Source organism: Motacilla alba, chromosome 1 (genome assembly GCF_015832195.1).
Source record: "Motacilla alba alba isolate MOTALB_02 chromosome 1, Motacilla_alba_V1.0_pri, whole genome shotgun sequence".
NCBI lineage: Eukaryota > Metazoa > Chordata > Aves > Passeriformes > Motacillidae > Motacilla > Motacilla alba.
In genome coordinates, this window is record NC_052016.1 from 96507075 (window position 1) to 96520729 (window position 13655).

Consider the following 13655-nt stretch of genomic DNA (forward strand, 5'->3'; position numbering starts at 1 on the left):
CTCACAAAGTAAGATAGTAATATGTCTTTAATAAAAACAAATTGCCCTGAGTCGCTTTCTTTTGGATATTTTTTGAAATGTTGAATATTGATTGACTCTTCTTGAGCTCATTAATGCTTGTCATCAGCAGGAAATATAAGAATTCTGGTAGAAAGAAGTTTACACATGTAAAGTTACTACAAGCTGGTAAAATACAAGGTGAGAATAATTTTTTTTTGCAAATGAATGAATGAATGGTGTACCCCATTTATGGTGTCAGAACCAGTACTAAATGATGCATCATGCTTTTTGTACTTGATATTGTATTGTCATGGTAGGTTTATTTCTGATTCCTGGAGCATCACCAAAATTTTGAGTCCTGTTCACACAGCATGTCTGTTCCTGGGCTGTTTTTTATTTTTTTGATACCATATGTCAACTGTGCTAAGAACGTGAAGCTTGTTGTACTGCTTTCTTAAGGTACCTAGTGCTTCTAAAAATTCAGTAGCTATAATTTGAGCACTTGATACGTTCACAGTCTGTGGGTAGGTTCTAGTTTTGAAAAGACTTAATTTTTACTGGGAACTGTTACTTTATATTTGTCAAGAAGAAAGCACTTGTGGCATTTTGATATTGCTGATTTAAATGAAAGGTTGTTATAACTAGCTTTTTGGAGAAAAATTGTGTGTATGCTTTAGCAATTAACAGTGAGTTTTTGAGACTGTTGCTCTTAGGGTTCATATCATAGACTTTGTGTTCAGAAGCATGTGGGATCCTTGTGCTGCTCTGCAGTTTGAGATGTGTACCTTCCTTAAAGGATTGTTCTTGTTATAGGATCCCCATATATGCCATCATAGTCTACTGAAAGAAATGGTAAATTACAAAGAAAACCAGTATCATTAAAATCGTGCAGAAAGGAGAGGAAATTGTTCTGCCTGCTTTGAAGTTAACCAGAAATTTCAAAATTATTTAAGTATACAAGTACAATTTATTGTTTTCAGATCTTTATTAGTTTTTAAAAACTCAGATGATACTCTTAGCTTCATTTTTAGGTGAAGATGTTCAGATCATGAAGCCAGTGTCTTCATATTTCTGTTAGTGAAGCTTCTGTTCCTGCAGGTTGATAAAGCCATTTTAAAGTGTATGCAGAAAACCCCGTGGAAATACACCAGAGAAGTCCATGTGATTGAGTAATATGCATGGAAAAATGCTTCCACCTTTTGTTTCCCTTTGTCACAGAAAGGAAAAAAAAAAAACAAACCCCAAGCTCATGTTATTGTCTTTTAATCTCTCCTGCATCGAGAAGGCTCTGGCCCGGATCTTCCCATTTTTATTGTGGAATTGGAGTACCAACCTTGAAATTACTTAATTACCCTCCCTTCCCCCATCAGCAGCCTCTCTCTCTCAATCTGGAATTTATCTGTTTCTCAGGTTGTCAGTAGGCATGTAAAGGACAAAATTTAATAGATTATAACTAGAATTGTTTGATGAAATGACTGAAATATTGAGAAGTCTGTTCTTTGAGCCTTTCTGTACTAGAAACAAAGTGTTTGGCATGTGTGTTTGAAAGTGGACAGCATATGTTTCCTTGGCTTTTGTTTTTTAGCAACAGATCATGTGTTTAAATGGCAGCATGACATTTTGATTTCTAGCCTGCATGAGGAAGATGATTTAGTCAGGTTAGCTATTGAGAAAGAGCTAGTCAACAAGGCTCTTGTGTACTCTTCAGAAAGAGCTTTGACTGTTGTGACTGCCTACTACAAATGAGGGATTTTTTGTTTGTATTCTTTTGGTTTTTTGTTCCCAAAAGAAAGGACAGACTTGGACATCCATACATGTTTGAATAATTGCATGAGCTTGGGAAATACTCTATGGAGAGAGGGACATAATTATGATATATATGTAAATAAACTGCGCTGAAGTGGTGAAGTATTCAGAGCTTCTGAAAGTTCTCTAAATTTACTGTGAAATATTTAGCAATGATAATTTTGGAAATCCAGATAGGATAAGAGCTAATTTGTAAAATTTTCATCATCCTTTCGGTATTCTTCAGAGTGGTGAGGTTTTGCTTTGATCTTCCCTCCCTGTTTTCCAACATGAAGTAACCCTATGTCAAGGGCTATCTTACCCAGGAAATCTTTAAAAAACAACAGACAGACAAAATAAAACAGCCCCTAACAAACAAGAAAATGAGAACCAGGACACCATTGAAGTAGATGTTGAATTCACCTGGTGGTTGTTGTTATGGTTGACATATGTTTTGAGCACTGGGACCAGGACAAATTTCTCTGCCACAAGCAGAAGGAACAGCTGTTTGAGAACTATGAAATAGGAACTGGCTTCTTCAAGGGATGGTGGGAAGAAGAGGCATTTCCCAAGTGTTTCTGAAATGCCTGGCAGAGAAAGGTAGCTCTGAATTTTCTTTCTTGTAAATGAAATTTTATTAAGCTGTGATTGCCATCTATGTCATACTATAAAGATGGTTGAAAAATGTGCTGATTCTCATTTCATTCAGTTTATTGTCATACCGTATGGGATTTAAATGAGACCTAATGGAGTAGTAATTGGATTTGATTGGATTTGCAGTGCCTGTGTGACATGAAGGAGGATTCATGGTACTGTGCTCACTCTGTTGTAGAGAGCAAATGCAAAAATTAAATCTCATACAAAACTGGAAATTAATAGATTGATTGAATATATCCTTAAAAAAAAAAAAGGGAAATTGAGGAAAATTGTAGCTGAAGAATTTTGTTCTAGGCTTTGTCAAAATGCTTCTGACAGGCTCATTGACTGCATGATTCAGTTGGGCGATATTTTCAATCAACTGTATATTTTCATATATATATATATATATGTATATATAAACAGTATTTTCAGTATATTAACTGTATATTGTATGTAAATACAATAAAGTTATTATTAGTTTAAAAGCTTAGTTAAAATTATTGTGTCTGATACTGTCTGTTATGCTTAAACAGCAGAAGACATGTGGGTTACTCATTTGAATTTGGTTCAAACTGGTAATATCCAAAATTGCTGCCTTGCAAAGAGATGTCTGTGAATACCTCTGAAAAAGGGTTTTGAGACTAAGTGTCTTCAGAAAATGGTAGCTGCTCTTCCTTGGCACTGCTTTTGAATTAAGGCTATCTTGAATTCTGGAGTGCAGCCCTTCATTTGTGTATTAGGTGTTTCTTTGAATTTCTTTTTGAATTAGCTCTATACTCTAGAATGTACTAAATAGTTTCTCATTTTCAGACTTTGCAGAGTATTGCTAATGACTGTATTCAGGAAAAAAAACAAACAGAAACAAAAAATACCCACCTTTAATTGTGTAAATCTTGGTGTAAGAAGCACAGGCTTGGAATACGCAGTCCTAAATATAGCCACATTAATAATGAATGCTTTGCTCTCTCCTGAATTTTGTGATATCTTGATACCAGAATCTCTTGCTGTATATATATATATACACACATATATGTATATATATGTATATATACATACATATATATGTATATATAGTGAGTTATATCTGTACCACTAAAAATGTTCTGGACAGATCAGGTTTAGAAACTTTTTCTAGACCAGTCTCCTATTTTTGATCATCATACTTGTATTTAAAGGTTTATTCATCTCTTCATAAGAGATAAGGCTTTCTAGGTAGAGTGCATTTACTAACCAACATATATTGCTCCAGTTAATTGGCACACACAATTTTTTTCCTTTTGTTTCATAGCAGTCTCTTCAATAGCTTCATTTAAAAAAAATGTAAACTTATATTTGAATATGCCTGCAAAGAAAGAAAAAAATCCTTATTATTTCTTCGTTGAATTAAAATACTATTTCCCTTTCTCCTTGATCCTTACTTGTTTTAAAACAACAAATGAACAGAATCCTGTTGCAGGGTTAGTAAATAGAATTTGCCACATAATTGGGTAGTAACACATACTTCCAACAAAAAGGGGAAATCAGCAGTTAAAATGATTTAGGTAAAGCAGCAGAAGTCATACTCTTAAATTAAAATACCATTTGTCAATGAATACTATTTGTCAAAATGAGGGAGAATATTATTTTCTTTTATGTAGATTTCAGGTAAATTTATTTTGTGCTTCTGGGAAGTTGGCATGTTTTACTATTGCTGTTAATGTTTTGTTGGGAAAAAGAAGTTTTGGAAAAACCAAAATGGTAGTTGAGGATGGAGGTAAGCAGAAATCTTTGTGATTACTTGAGTCAATATGTCTTTTTTCAAAGAAGTGGACCTGGAAGCTGTTATCTTGGGGGCAAATTTGGACAAGGTAATTGGCTTTGACCTTTTGCCAGATGTCTAACAGTTCCTTTTCCCTCTCCCTTGCATCCAGATAAATGTCATGCCTTTAGGTTTTTGTTCCCTTGTTCTGGTTTCAAGAGTGAAGCTGCTTATGTAGCTAATCTACACTTAAAATTATTTCCACTTCTAACCCCAGTAGGACTCTCTTTTGGGGTATTCAGACAGAATTGACATAATTGGATTTCTGCCCAGATACTGTATTTAGATAGCTTTGGAGATGTCATTAATTTGACAGCTGCCATAGGAAATCTTTGTTTTGACTATTGTTACAGGGCCTGCAATGTTTCTATTGCATTTTCATTTGTAGTCTGCCACTGAACTGCTGTGATTAAAATGAGTAGAATAAGACACCATCAAATGTGTACAAGACATGAGAGGGGAAAAAAATCTGTGCTAAAAACTTCAGAAGGTAGGCTGTTGCCAAATTTTATTTAGGTACGATGAGATTCTGGAATACCTAGTTATCTTCCAAACACCAGTAACAGCACAGCCCGTGGCTAGAGCTGCTGTGTGCTGTGATGGAACCAAAGCTGCATTAACACAACTCTTGTTGCCAACCTAAAGCAAAGTTTCTGTGTGGTTCGGGCAAAAACTGCTTCAGCTGCTTTTCTGATGGTTAACTTGGAAGAAAAACCAGGTTTTTGGGGGGACTGTGCTCTTAGGAAGTGGAGATCCTAGCAACTTGGTTATTATTTCCAAAAGGCAACATAGATCTAAGGATCTTTGTGCTGCATGGTGAAGGTGGAGATTTTGGGGACTGCTGTTCTGCTGTGTTCAAAGAGGATGGCCACTGTACCACCTACCAAGTTGTAAAAGTGGCAAAACCACTTCAAAGTTCCATGTGTTTGTCTTCCAGTTCCCTTTGGCTCTTAGATGTGTACCTCTAGTTTGGTAGTTTTGTACTTGAACCTTATGCAGGTTATTGCAACCTTGGTGAACCTTGTTGTTTTTCATCAGTTACATCATCAGAGGACGCTCAGAAAAACTTAAAATCTGAAATACCAGTTTTTCACAGCCTTTGATATACAAATAGACTGTGACAAAAATATCTTACTCCTCCCAAAGAATTTTCATCCAAGCATTACTAAGTACTAAAACCAGATATTATTTGAGCCTATTCTGGTGTCAGTAAGGGATTTTTTGTTGAGTGGTCACCCCCTGCCTCAATTTTACTATTGCATTCATTCTAGTTTAGTGTCTGATTATGTGAGTTCTTCAGCCTTGTGCTTTTTGGCATTGTAAATGAAATAGTAAGTTTCAGTAAGCAGTAGATCTCTGCTCTTCTTGATGTGGTGTTTTAGAGAGGTTTCTTCAACTTGCTCCCTCAGCTGAAGTTGTCATAGATTTCTTCACCTGAGGGCCAGGAAGCCTGGAATTCTTTCTGCTGTCCTGTCCAGTCGAGTGGCTCGTTCATGCTGACAGTACTTCAAATGCAGTTTGCCTTAACAGAATAGGGCAGAGCTTGCAAAATCTTCAGTGTCAGATACTCTGCTTGGACAGTAATGCCTAGAGCATCCTTATTCTTGGTGGCTGAGCATCTGGAGGAAGAGTAAAACCCAGACACTCTCAGCAAACAGGCTCAGGTGTGGGGAACAATGGCTGTTGATGACGGCAGCTTTTGCTGGGGAGTGCCCAAACCATGCCTTGTTCTGTCAACGTAAATTAACCACTTGCCACTTTGCAGTTTGTGTTATCAAGAAGTTTCTGACAGTGGTTTCCTTGAAGACATCAGTCACAATCTGCTTTGTGCATTTCCTCTAGTTCTCTGTATCTGTCTGGTGGCTTCAGAGAAACACACTAGCCTTGATCTATCCCTCTTAAAATCACCATTGCCAAATATTTTAGCATCAAAACAATAGTGGCAGTGTTCTTTTAAATTCAGACAGCGCTGTGTTGAATGTACACGTAGGGAAAATTTTCTTCAGACTAAGAAAGAATGAATAATTTACGAGAATCAAAAATCTAATAAGGATTTCAGTCAGCCTTTAACTTTGAATTTCCAGAAGGCTAAGTCTGCCTTACTTGACTCTCTGTGGCCCCTGGTACAGTCCAGTTTCTGTTACATCTCACCCCAAGGCAAATCATCTCAAACCGTGTAACTGTGAAATCTATTTGCTTATTTTAAGTGTTAGTCATCTTAGCCATGAATGGTAACCAGTTGTGTCTGCCTGGTGTTTCTCTGATGCCAAGTTAATGTTACATTCTCCTGTGGTAGCTAATTCATTGGAATATGTGGTTTTCAGTTCTCTAAAAGGAATCTGTGAATCTTTTTCCAGTGGAGGTGTTAATTTTCAGTAATTTACATGTGCAGTTTACTAGATTACTCTGAAGAGTATATTAACATGCTGTTTGTAGTCATCTTCCACAGTCCTGAAATCCACAAATACTGAGTTAAAAGCTCTGACTCTTATTAGAAAGGTTTAGAAGAACTGGTATAATTCAGTGGGTTGTATAAGTCTTTGCTTTTAAAATGTTTTGCATAAAGATTCAATAGGAAGAAACAGATTTGTGAAGGAGCTGCTTGGGGCTGGTAAGTTGCTAACCACTGGGGTCATCCTCAAAAATTCTGAGCTGGTTTTATATTTAATAGAAAAGACTGTCATATAGTTTTTACAAACAAAACATTAAATTATTGATAAGAAAAAGGCTGAAGCTCAGATGGAACCAGTTATTAAATTGTTTATGTTTAAAGCACTAGTTTCTGAAATTCTTACTAATGATAGATGCTAAGATGTTTCTAAAAATGGTATCTAAAAAAAGCATCCTATTAAGGAAACCAAAATAATTCTTATGCTCAAACCATGGCCTGAGAAGCTCACTTAGTGAAGTATTACCTAGGGCTGAAGTCTGATCCTTTCTTTTCCCTAGAGAGACAAAGTTTGAGAACAGCCTTGGTACATACAATTCAGTTTCTGCTTATCTATTGGCAGTTATAATTGGCAATGCAGGTCTTTCCACATACATTTGTAAGGGTTCTTGAAGTGGTTAGAGCTGTCCTAAGCATGAATCAAGACCTTTGTTGCTTCTATGTGGGTTTTAGGGAAATTTGTCCATGTCCTTACAGAGCCAGCTTGTAAACCTTTAAAGAAAGAAAATAAGAAAGGTTGAGAGCTCTGTTTTCTTACTGCAGATAAAGAAGAAAAAAATAAAGGGTTGATATAAAATTGAGTTTGAATACTTTGCTTTTCGCTGATAGTTCTTGAATAGGAATGCTAAAAAACCCTGGAGCTATGATGATGGCACAGCACCTTTGTTGTGAGCCTCCTTCAGCTTGCAGAGTGACTGGTCATAGCTTGCACTTATTTTGGTGCTTGATTTTTGGTCTGAACAACAGGTATTTGGGGTTGTGGTCATGGAGGTTATTTGGTTTTGAGACTGCAATATTGTGTGTCTTTTTAAAGAGCTCATAGCCTTCCTGTTGGGGAAGCTTTCTGGCCACCCATTCATGATTTTTCGACTGTGCTTTCTGGGTTTTTTTTAGTTTTTTTTTTTCTTTTTCTCATGCCGGGGCTGCCAGCTAAAGTTTGCAGCTTGGCATAAACGAATATGAGTTAGATCATTATCAGCAGGTATCAAGATAGAAAATCCTGCTTAATCCAGGAATTTTAAAAATTGCGTATTACAATGAGTTCAGGTAGTAATTTGTTATAGTATTTGTATTTAGGTTTTTTAATAGCTCAGACTTTTGGGGGAGAGCTAGAGAATGTAAAAAGCATGTGATTTTTTTTAAAATAATGTAAATTTGTACAATATATGTTGTAGAAATCTCAGTAGATGCATCTGCTAACAGATCCCTCCTCATTTCTTTCCAGTTTAAAAAGATGCTAATCATGCAAGTGATTTGAGGATATACATACAAGAAATAGGAAGCTTGCAATGGCAGTTAGGTTTTGAAAGACAGTATTTATTTTAAATACTGATATTATTTAAACTACCAACTATTTGTGTGTCATGAGTATATCAGGTGGTTGTGCAAATATATGTGAAAAATATTCTTGTTTTTTGGAAACGTGTACTCCAGAGAATACGCATTTTACTGCAGGAGTTAAATGAGAATACAAGTCAGCATAGATTCTTTAATTGTGTGTAATAAAGTGTGAGCCATGCATGTTTTCTCTAGCTGCATTTCTCTTCCTATTCCCTCCAAGTATATGTTTATTTAAAGAAGAAAGAGTTGTTTGAAGGACCAATGATACGTGTCTAACTGCTTTCTCTTTGACACAGACAGCATGGCCAGAGGTGCACGACAGCTCTTGCATCCAGACAGGAGCACAGAGAATATGCACAACCTACTGCCTGTGTGCTATTCAGTAGAGACATGAATTTCTTAGGGTAACCTGTGCAAACCTGGACTGCTTAAAAAAGGCCATTTAAACACAGAAATTTGTCTTTGCTTCAAGGGCTAGTCCCATTTTTATAGCTGGCATACAAGCTCAAATCTTTCCAGTGTTTTAAGTATCTCACAGTCTTTTCTGCAAGCAAGGCAGTGAACCTATTCTTGTGCCTCATTTCATTTGCTTCCTCGCTGTTAGGGAACCACAATCTTAAGAGAAGAAAAGCTTAGTTGTATAGACTATATAGTATGAAAGAATTTTAACTCTTTTGATTGTTTTTAAAATGTTCTACACATTGTAAAGCAGTATTTAAATTTGCTGCCTTTTTGAAACCCGAAATATGATGTAAATTCACTTTTCCTTTTCCTTTTCTCCCTGTGTTTCATACTGATTCTGAAAGTGTGTTACTATTTTAACACAACCATTTTCTTAGCTGTAGAAGAAAGTAATATTAAGTGAGTTTTGAGACAATGTATCTGACTAGTAGGTTTAAAATACAAAGCCTATACTAGAGTATTAAAAAACTTGTTGGGTTTCTCTTCCCTTTAAGCAAATTCAGGCATTGGGCTTTTGAGTGCTTAGGCTGATCTGTCTGCTGCTCCGTGGAACTGGATTGTGCTTGCCCAATTGTCTGCATAGTTAAAATATTTTGAACATAGCCTATTTTAATGTAACTTCTTTTGAAATATCTGCCTAATGGAGAAGTCTTAATGGAATACTTTAATAGCCCAAAGTGGTTACCTGCAATTGCTCCAGTGTATTTCAGTCAATTACAAAGGAAGGCAATATTTAATGTTGGAGTGAAGCTAGATGGTGTAATGAACTGGCAGATTGCCAACTTGATCTTCTCCACAGGAGAATTTGTATTAATGTGATGCTTTTCATTTGTTCTCCAGAAGGTCACCAGTAATATGTCAATTGGAGTTAAAATTCCCAATCTGTGCAGTACAGGTTTATGGTCAGATCATTCTTGTGTATTAGCATATTAAGTATCAAAGAGATTATTTTAGCTATTTCATGTCAGAATTTAAATAGGAGGTGGTTGGGTATTGGGAAGAGAGCCTGAGAGAATTGTCATGGAAATTGTTGCTGTAAGGCTGAATCTGGATTTTAGCCATGGAGATAAAGAAAATGGGGCACATTAGAGCTATTAGTGAAAGAAGAGGTGGTTAATAACTGTGGATGTTTCTTATAATGTAATCATTATAAGACCACTAATTTATTCTGTGAGGCAGTAACCTTTATAATAATGTTCTTATATTAGATGTTATTGATATTTACCTTCTTGTACTCGTTTGCAAGCATCAAGTTCAAACTTTTATTTCTGACTATTGGCAGGGGCTTTTTGCTGTGGAGCTTTTATAGTCCTTGTGTTTGGAAGACCTTGATTTAGAAAGCAAAGGAGTGACTAAAGTTATTGTAAGACTAGATAAATTTGTCTTTTTGCTTTGTGTGTTTGTAATCCCATGTTCATCCAATTCCTATACTCTGCCATTTCTTTTCCTTGTCATAGTCTTCTGTTCCTCTGCTCTGGGCCTCAGGGGAAGTGTAGGGTATGAGAAGACTCATGAATGGTAAGGAGCCTGGCATTTTACATGCGGCCAGGCTGACGTTGCTCCAGTAGTAGATGCACTGAGTGAGGTATGGCAAATGGACATTGTGCTAAATGGTACAGAAGTGATGGGCACTGGGGATACCATGGGAGAAGACTGTCCACCTCTGTTCCTCCATTTGCTTTGCTGACTTTCAAAAAAAGTTGTTCACTTGATTTCCTGAGTTTCCAATGTTGCGCCAGTTTGTCTTTTGGGTGAACACTAAGTCCTGGGTGCTGCAAGGCTTTTGAAGGCGATTCAAAATGATTCTGTACTCTCAAAATTTAACAATTAATTCCCCAGAATGTCTGTGCTATCAATATTTCTTTCTAGTCCTGGCTAGTAGGACACAGGAGGAGAACCAGAAAACTCCCCGTGTGGTGCAAACTCTGCCTTGGGGCACGTAGTCCCGAACCCTAACTGCTGTTAAAATTTTTTGACCCTTGAGGAGAAAGGTCCTGAACTTCTGTAAGTGAGGATTGTTTCAAGGAACACATTCTAAAGGAGCATTTCAAGGAACATTTTACATATAATTGAAAGATTTGAGGTCTGGGTTTCCATCCTGAGTTTGTGTCACTTGGCAAATCACAGCGTTTTGGGCAAAGCTTTGGACTGTGGGGGCGTGTGATGGAAATTGGCTACTCCTCTGGGGAAGTAACTCTTAGTGTGACTCGTAGCAGAAAACTTCCTCTGGCTCTTCCAAAGCCAAGTGAAGATTTTTATCATGAAAAAAATAGAAAATGGGGTCACAATGCAACAGGATTGAACCCAAGGAGGGCAGAGACCAGTCTACATCTTGTGTTTGTATGTCTGTTAGGTTAACAGAGTTTTATTTCAATCTGAGCGTTGTTAGGAGTGATGATTTTTTGTGCATCTTCTTCCTTTGAGTATTTGCACTATCATCATTAACATTCCAAACTACTTTCAATGTGTTTTAATTGAGCTGCCAAATAAAGCCATTCTTGCTCTACAGAAGGAAGTTAGCATTGTTATGCTGAGATAAACACATGACTCATTCTTTTCTTACGCGTTTAGATGAAATTTGGACTCTTTCTTTTTCCAACTGTACTTCTCTATTTGACTAATAAATACAGGGCTCGTTTTTCAGGTATTGATGATGAATAGTGCCGTTTTCCAGCTCACTTTCAAACATATGTTCTATTTGCAAGTGTGCATTTGTGAAGGTAGAAGCAATAATTGAGGGAGGTATTATGTTTTTCTTTAAGGAAAACGAAATGCCCTAACAAAATCAGAGGCTTGGTACAGCACTTCAGTGATAGATGGTAATGAGCAGTAGGTGATTTGTGAGGTAGGACAAGGAAAGATGGTACTATTCAGAAGATCTTGTATCAAAAAATAAGGCAATTTTTATTCTCTTTTTTACCTCTTAATATTAAAAATATCCTTGTATTATTGACAGGAGAAAAACGTGTACTACAAAACATTCAGCCAGCAGGAAAGTAGATCTGCTCTGCCTCGAGGTTTTAATGTTGCTTCATTTATTAAAGCCTCTCTCCCATTTACTTGATATCTGTCCTGCAATTTCAACAGAGCAGTTTTCAGTGGGAACACAGTTCCCACTGAATAACTGTGATTGGTTAGAAAAATTGATACAGCGAAGTGGTGTTGCCTGTGGTCTGAGTCTGCAGAACACTGAAAACCCAGGTGGGACAGCAGTTATTCCAGCCACCACCTGGAAGAGGAGAAGGGATTGGTCACCCTCGAGTCTGCTTTCTGCTCTCACAGGCAAATCTTCATTCAGGTGGTGAACTGGATCAGGAGGCTCTTCTGTTGGAATAACATTTTCTCATAATTTGACATCCTTCATTATTTATTTATTTATTTATTTATTTATTTATTTATTTAAATCTTATGTGTTTTTCAGGAGGGCTGGCAACAGTTTGTCTTCCCTTGCAGTTGCTGGTGGCCAAAGGGTGAGCTTCCAGGAGCTGAGGGTCAGGGAGTCTCATGTTCTGTACCCCCTAGCAATATGTTTAGGTTTAAATGTTTGTCAAACTGTGACTTTAGTAGTTCTCTTACTCCATCTATTAATGAATTGGAGAGTAAATCTCACTTCGAAACATTTGTGTAAAGTATTTATAATACCTCTGTCAATACTTTTTATTCTCCCCTCACGTCATTATTGTGTGTGGGATCACTAGGTGACTTGCTGCTTTGAAGTTAATTTCTTCATAGGAGGCTTTTGTAGAGTTGCAACTGCTTGGAATCTGTTTAGAAAAGACTTTGAGCAGAAACATTTGTGCACGAGTGGCCTGAGGTTGTGTAGGAGTTTTAACACATCGTCCTTATGAGATAGAGGCTGCAGCACAAGAAGTTGCTGAGAATTTTTTTCTTCTTTTTGAATTGGATCTTAATGGATTGACATGGCCTGAATTTGCCAGACATCCTGTGGAGTTAGAAGGGTCATTAAAAAACAGAAACAAGTGTTTAAGTACTTTGACCTCTCTTCTGAACTGTTACTTTTGCATCTAGAAATACTTAACAGAACAGTGGAGGCCAGGAGGGACCTCTGGACAAGCTATGCACGTTCTGTCAAGGCTGAGGCTGCCCCTGGGGCCATGTTCAGTAGAATTTGAGACTCTCCCAGGAAGAAGGTGTATCACTTCACAGGGTGTATGTGGCTGTGCTTGGCCACCCTTGTGCCTTCTTTATATCCAGCCAGAATTTTCCTGAATGTTGTTCTATGACCCTTTGACAAGCTTCACCACTGCTGTCAGAGCTCTCTTGTTGGGTCACCACCTCTTGTGCCGGAAGGCTTCAAGCCATGTGTGGTAGTGATCCAGCTGAATTACACACCTCTGTGTGTGTGAGGGCCTTCTAGATGAAAATACTTCTCTGCCCCACAAAACTCCTGGCTATGCTTTTGTTGCTGTACCTCTTTTCCACATGTAGAGACATATTCTTTTTCTTAGAAAGTACAGTCAAGTTAAACTGACTAATACAAGAGTGAAGGAAACAGTAAATAATGGTGCTTTGTAAAATATAATCTTTCTAAAACTAGGCTGAGTTTTTAATTCCATTTCTTGATTGATTTTTCTCTGTATTATGAAGGCTTAACTTGTACGTAGTTTGGATTGTTTGGGGTTAAAATCACCTTATATTCATTGAGGGAAGTTAAATATGAAGATGGGGTCTGTTTATGCTAAACAGGTGGATCAAGTTCATGCCATTCTGCCTGGGAGGTTATGACAAAAAAAAAAAAAAAAAGAAAGAAAAAAAAAAAGCTAAATTACCTATTTGGAAGTGTTCTAAGTTTAGTGCTAGAACTAAAATATATGTTTGTTGTTTCAGGTGGTGGTGTATATAACTTTGTTGGAGAGTCCTGCCTTTCACTGCCTGGATCCTTTTAACAGTGTGTCAAAGGTGAGTGGTTCAAGTTTAGTGGTTATTTTCATAACTGAAGAT

At 37.1% G+C, this 13655-nt stretch overlaps 1 protein-coding gene across 2 annotated transcripts in view; it reads left to right on the plus strand.

The window, feature by feature from the left end:
• NCK2 (NCK adaptor protein 2) overlaps nucleotides 1-13655 on the plus strand; it is an 85740-nt gene that overhangs the window by 18237 nt on the left and 53848 nt on the right. For both annotated transcript variants that reach the window (XM_038140106.1, XM_038140196.1), the window contains exon 2: nucleotides 13542-13613. The gene's annotated coding sequence lies outside the window, so the exon portion shown is untranslated. The remainder of the gene's footprint in view (nucleotides 1-13541; nucleotides 13614-13655) is intronic.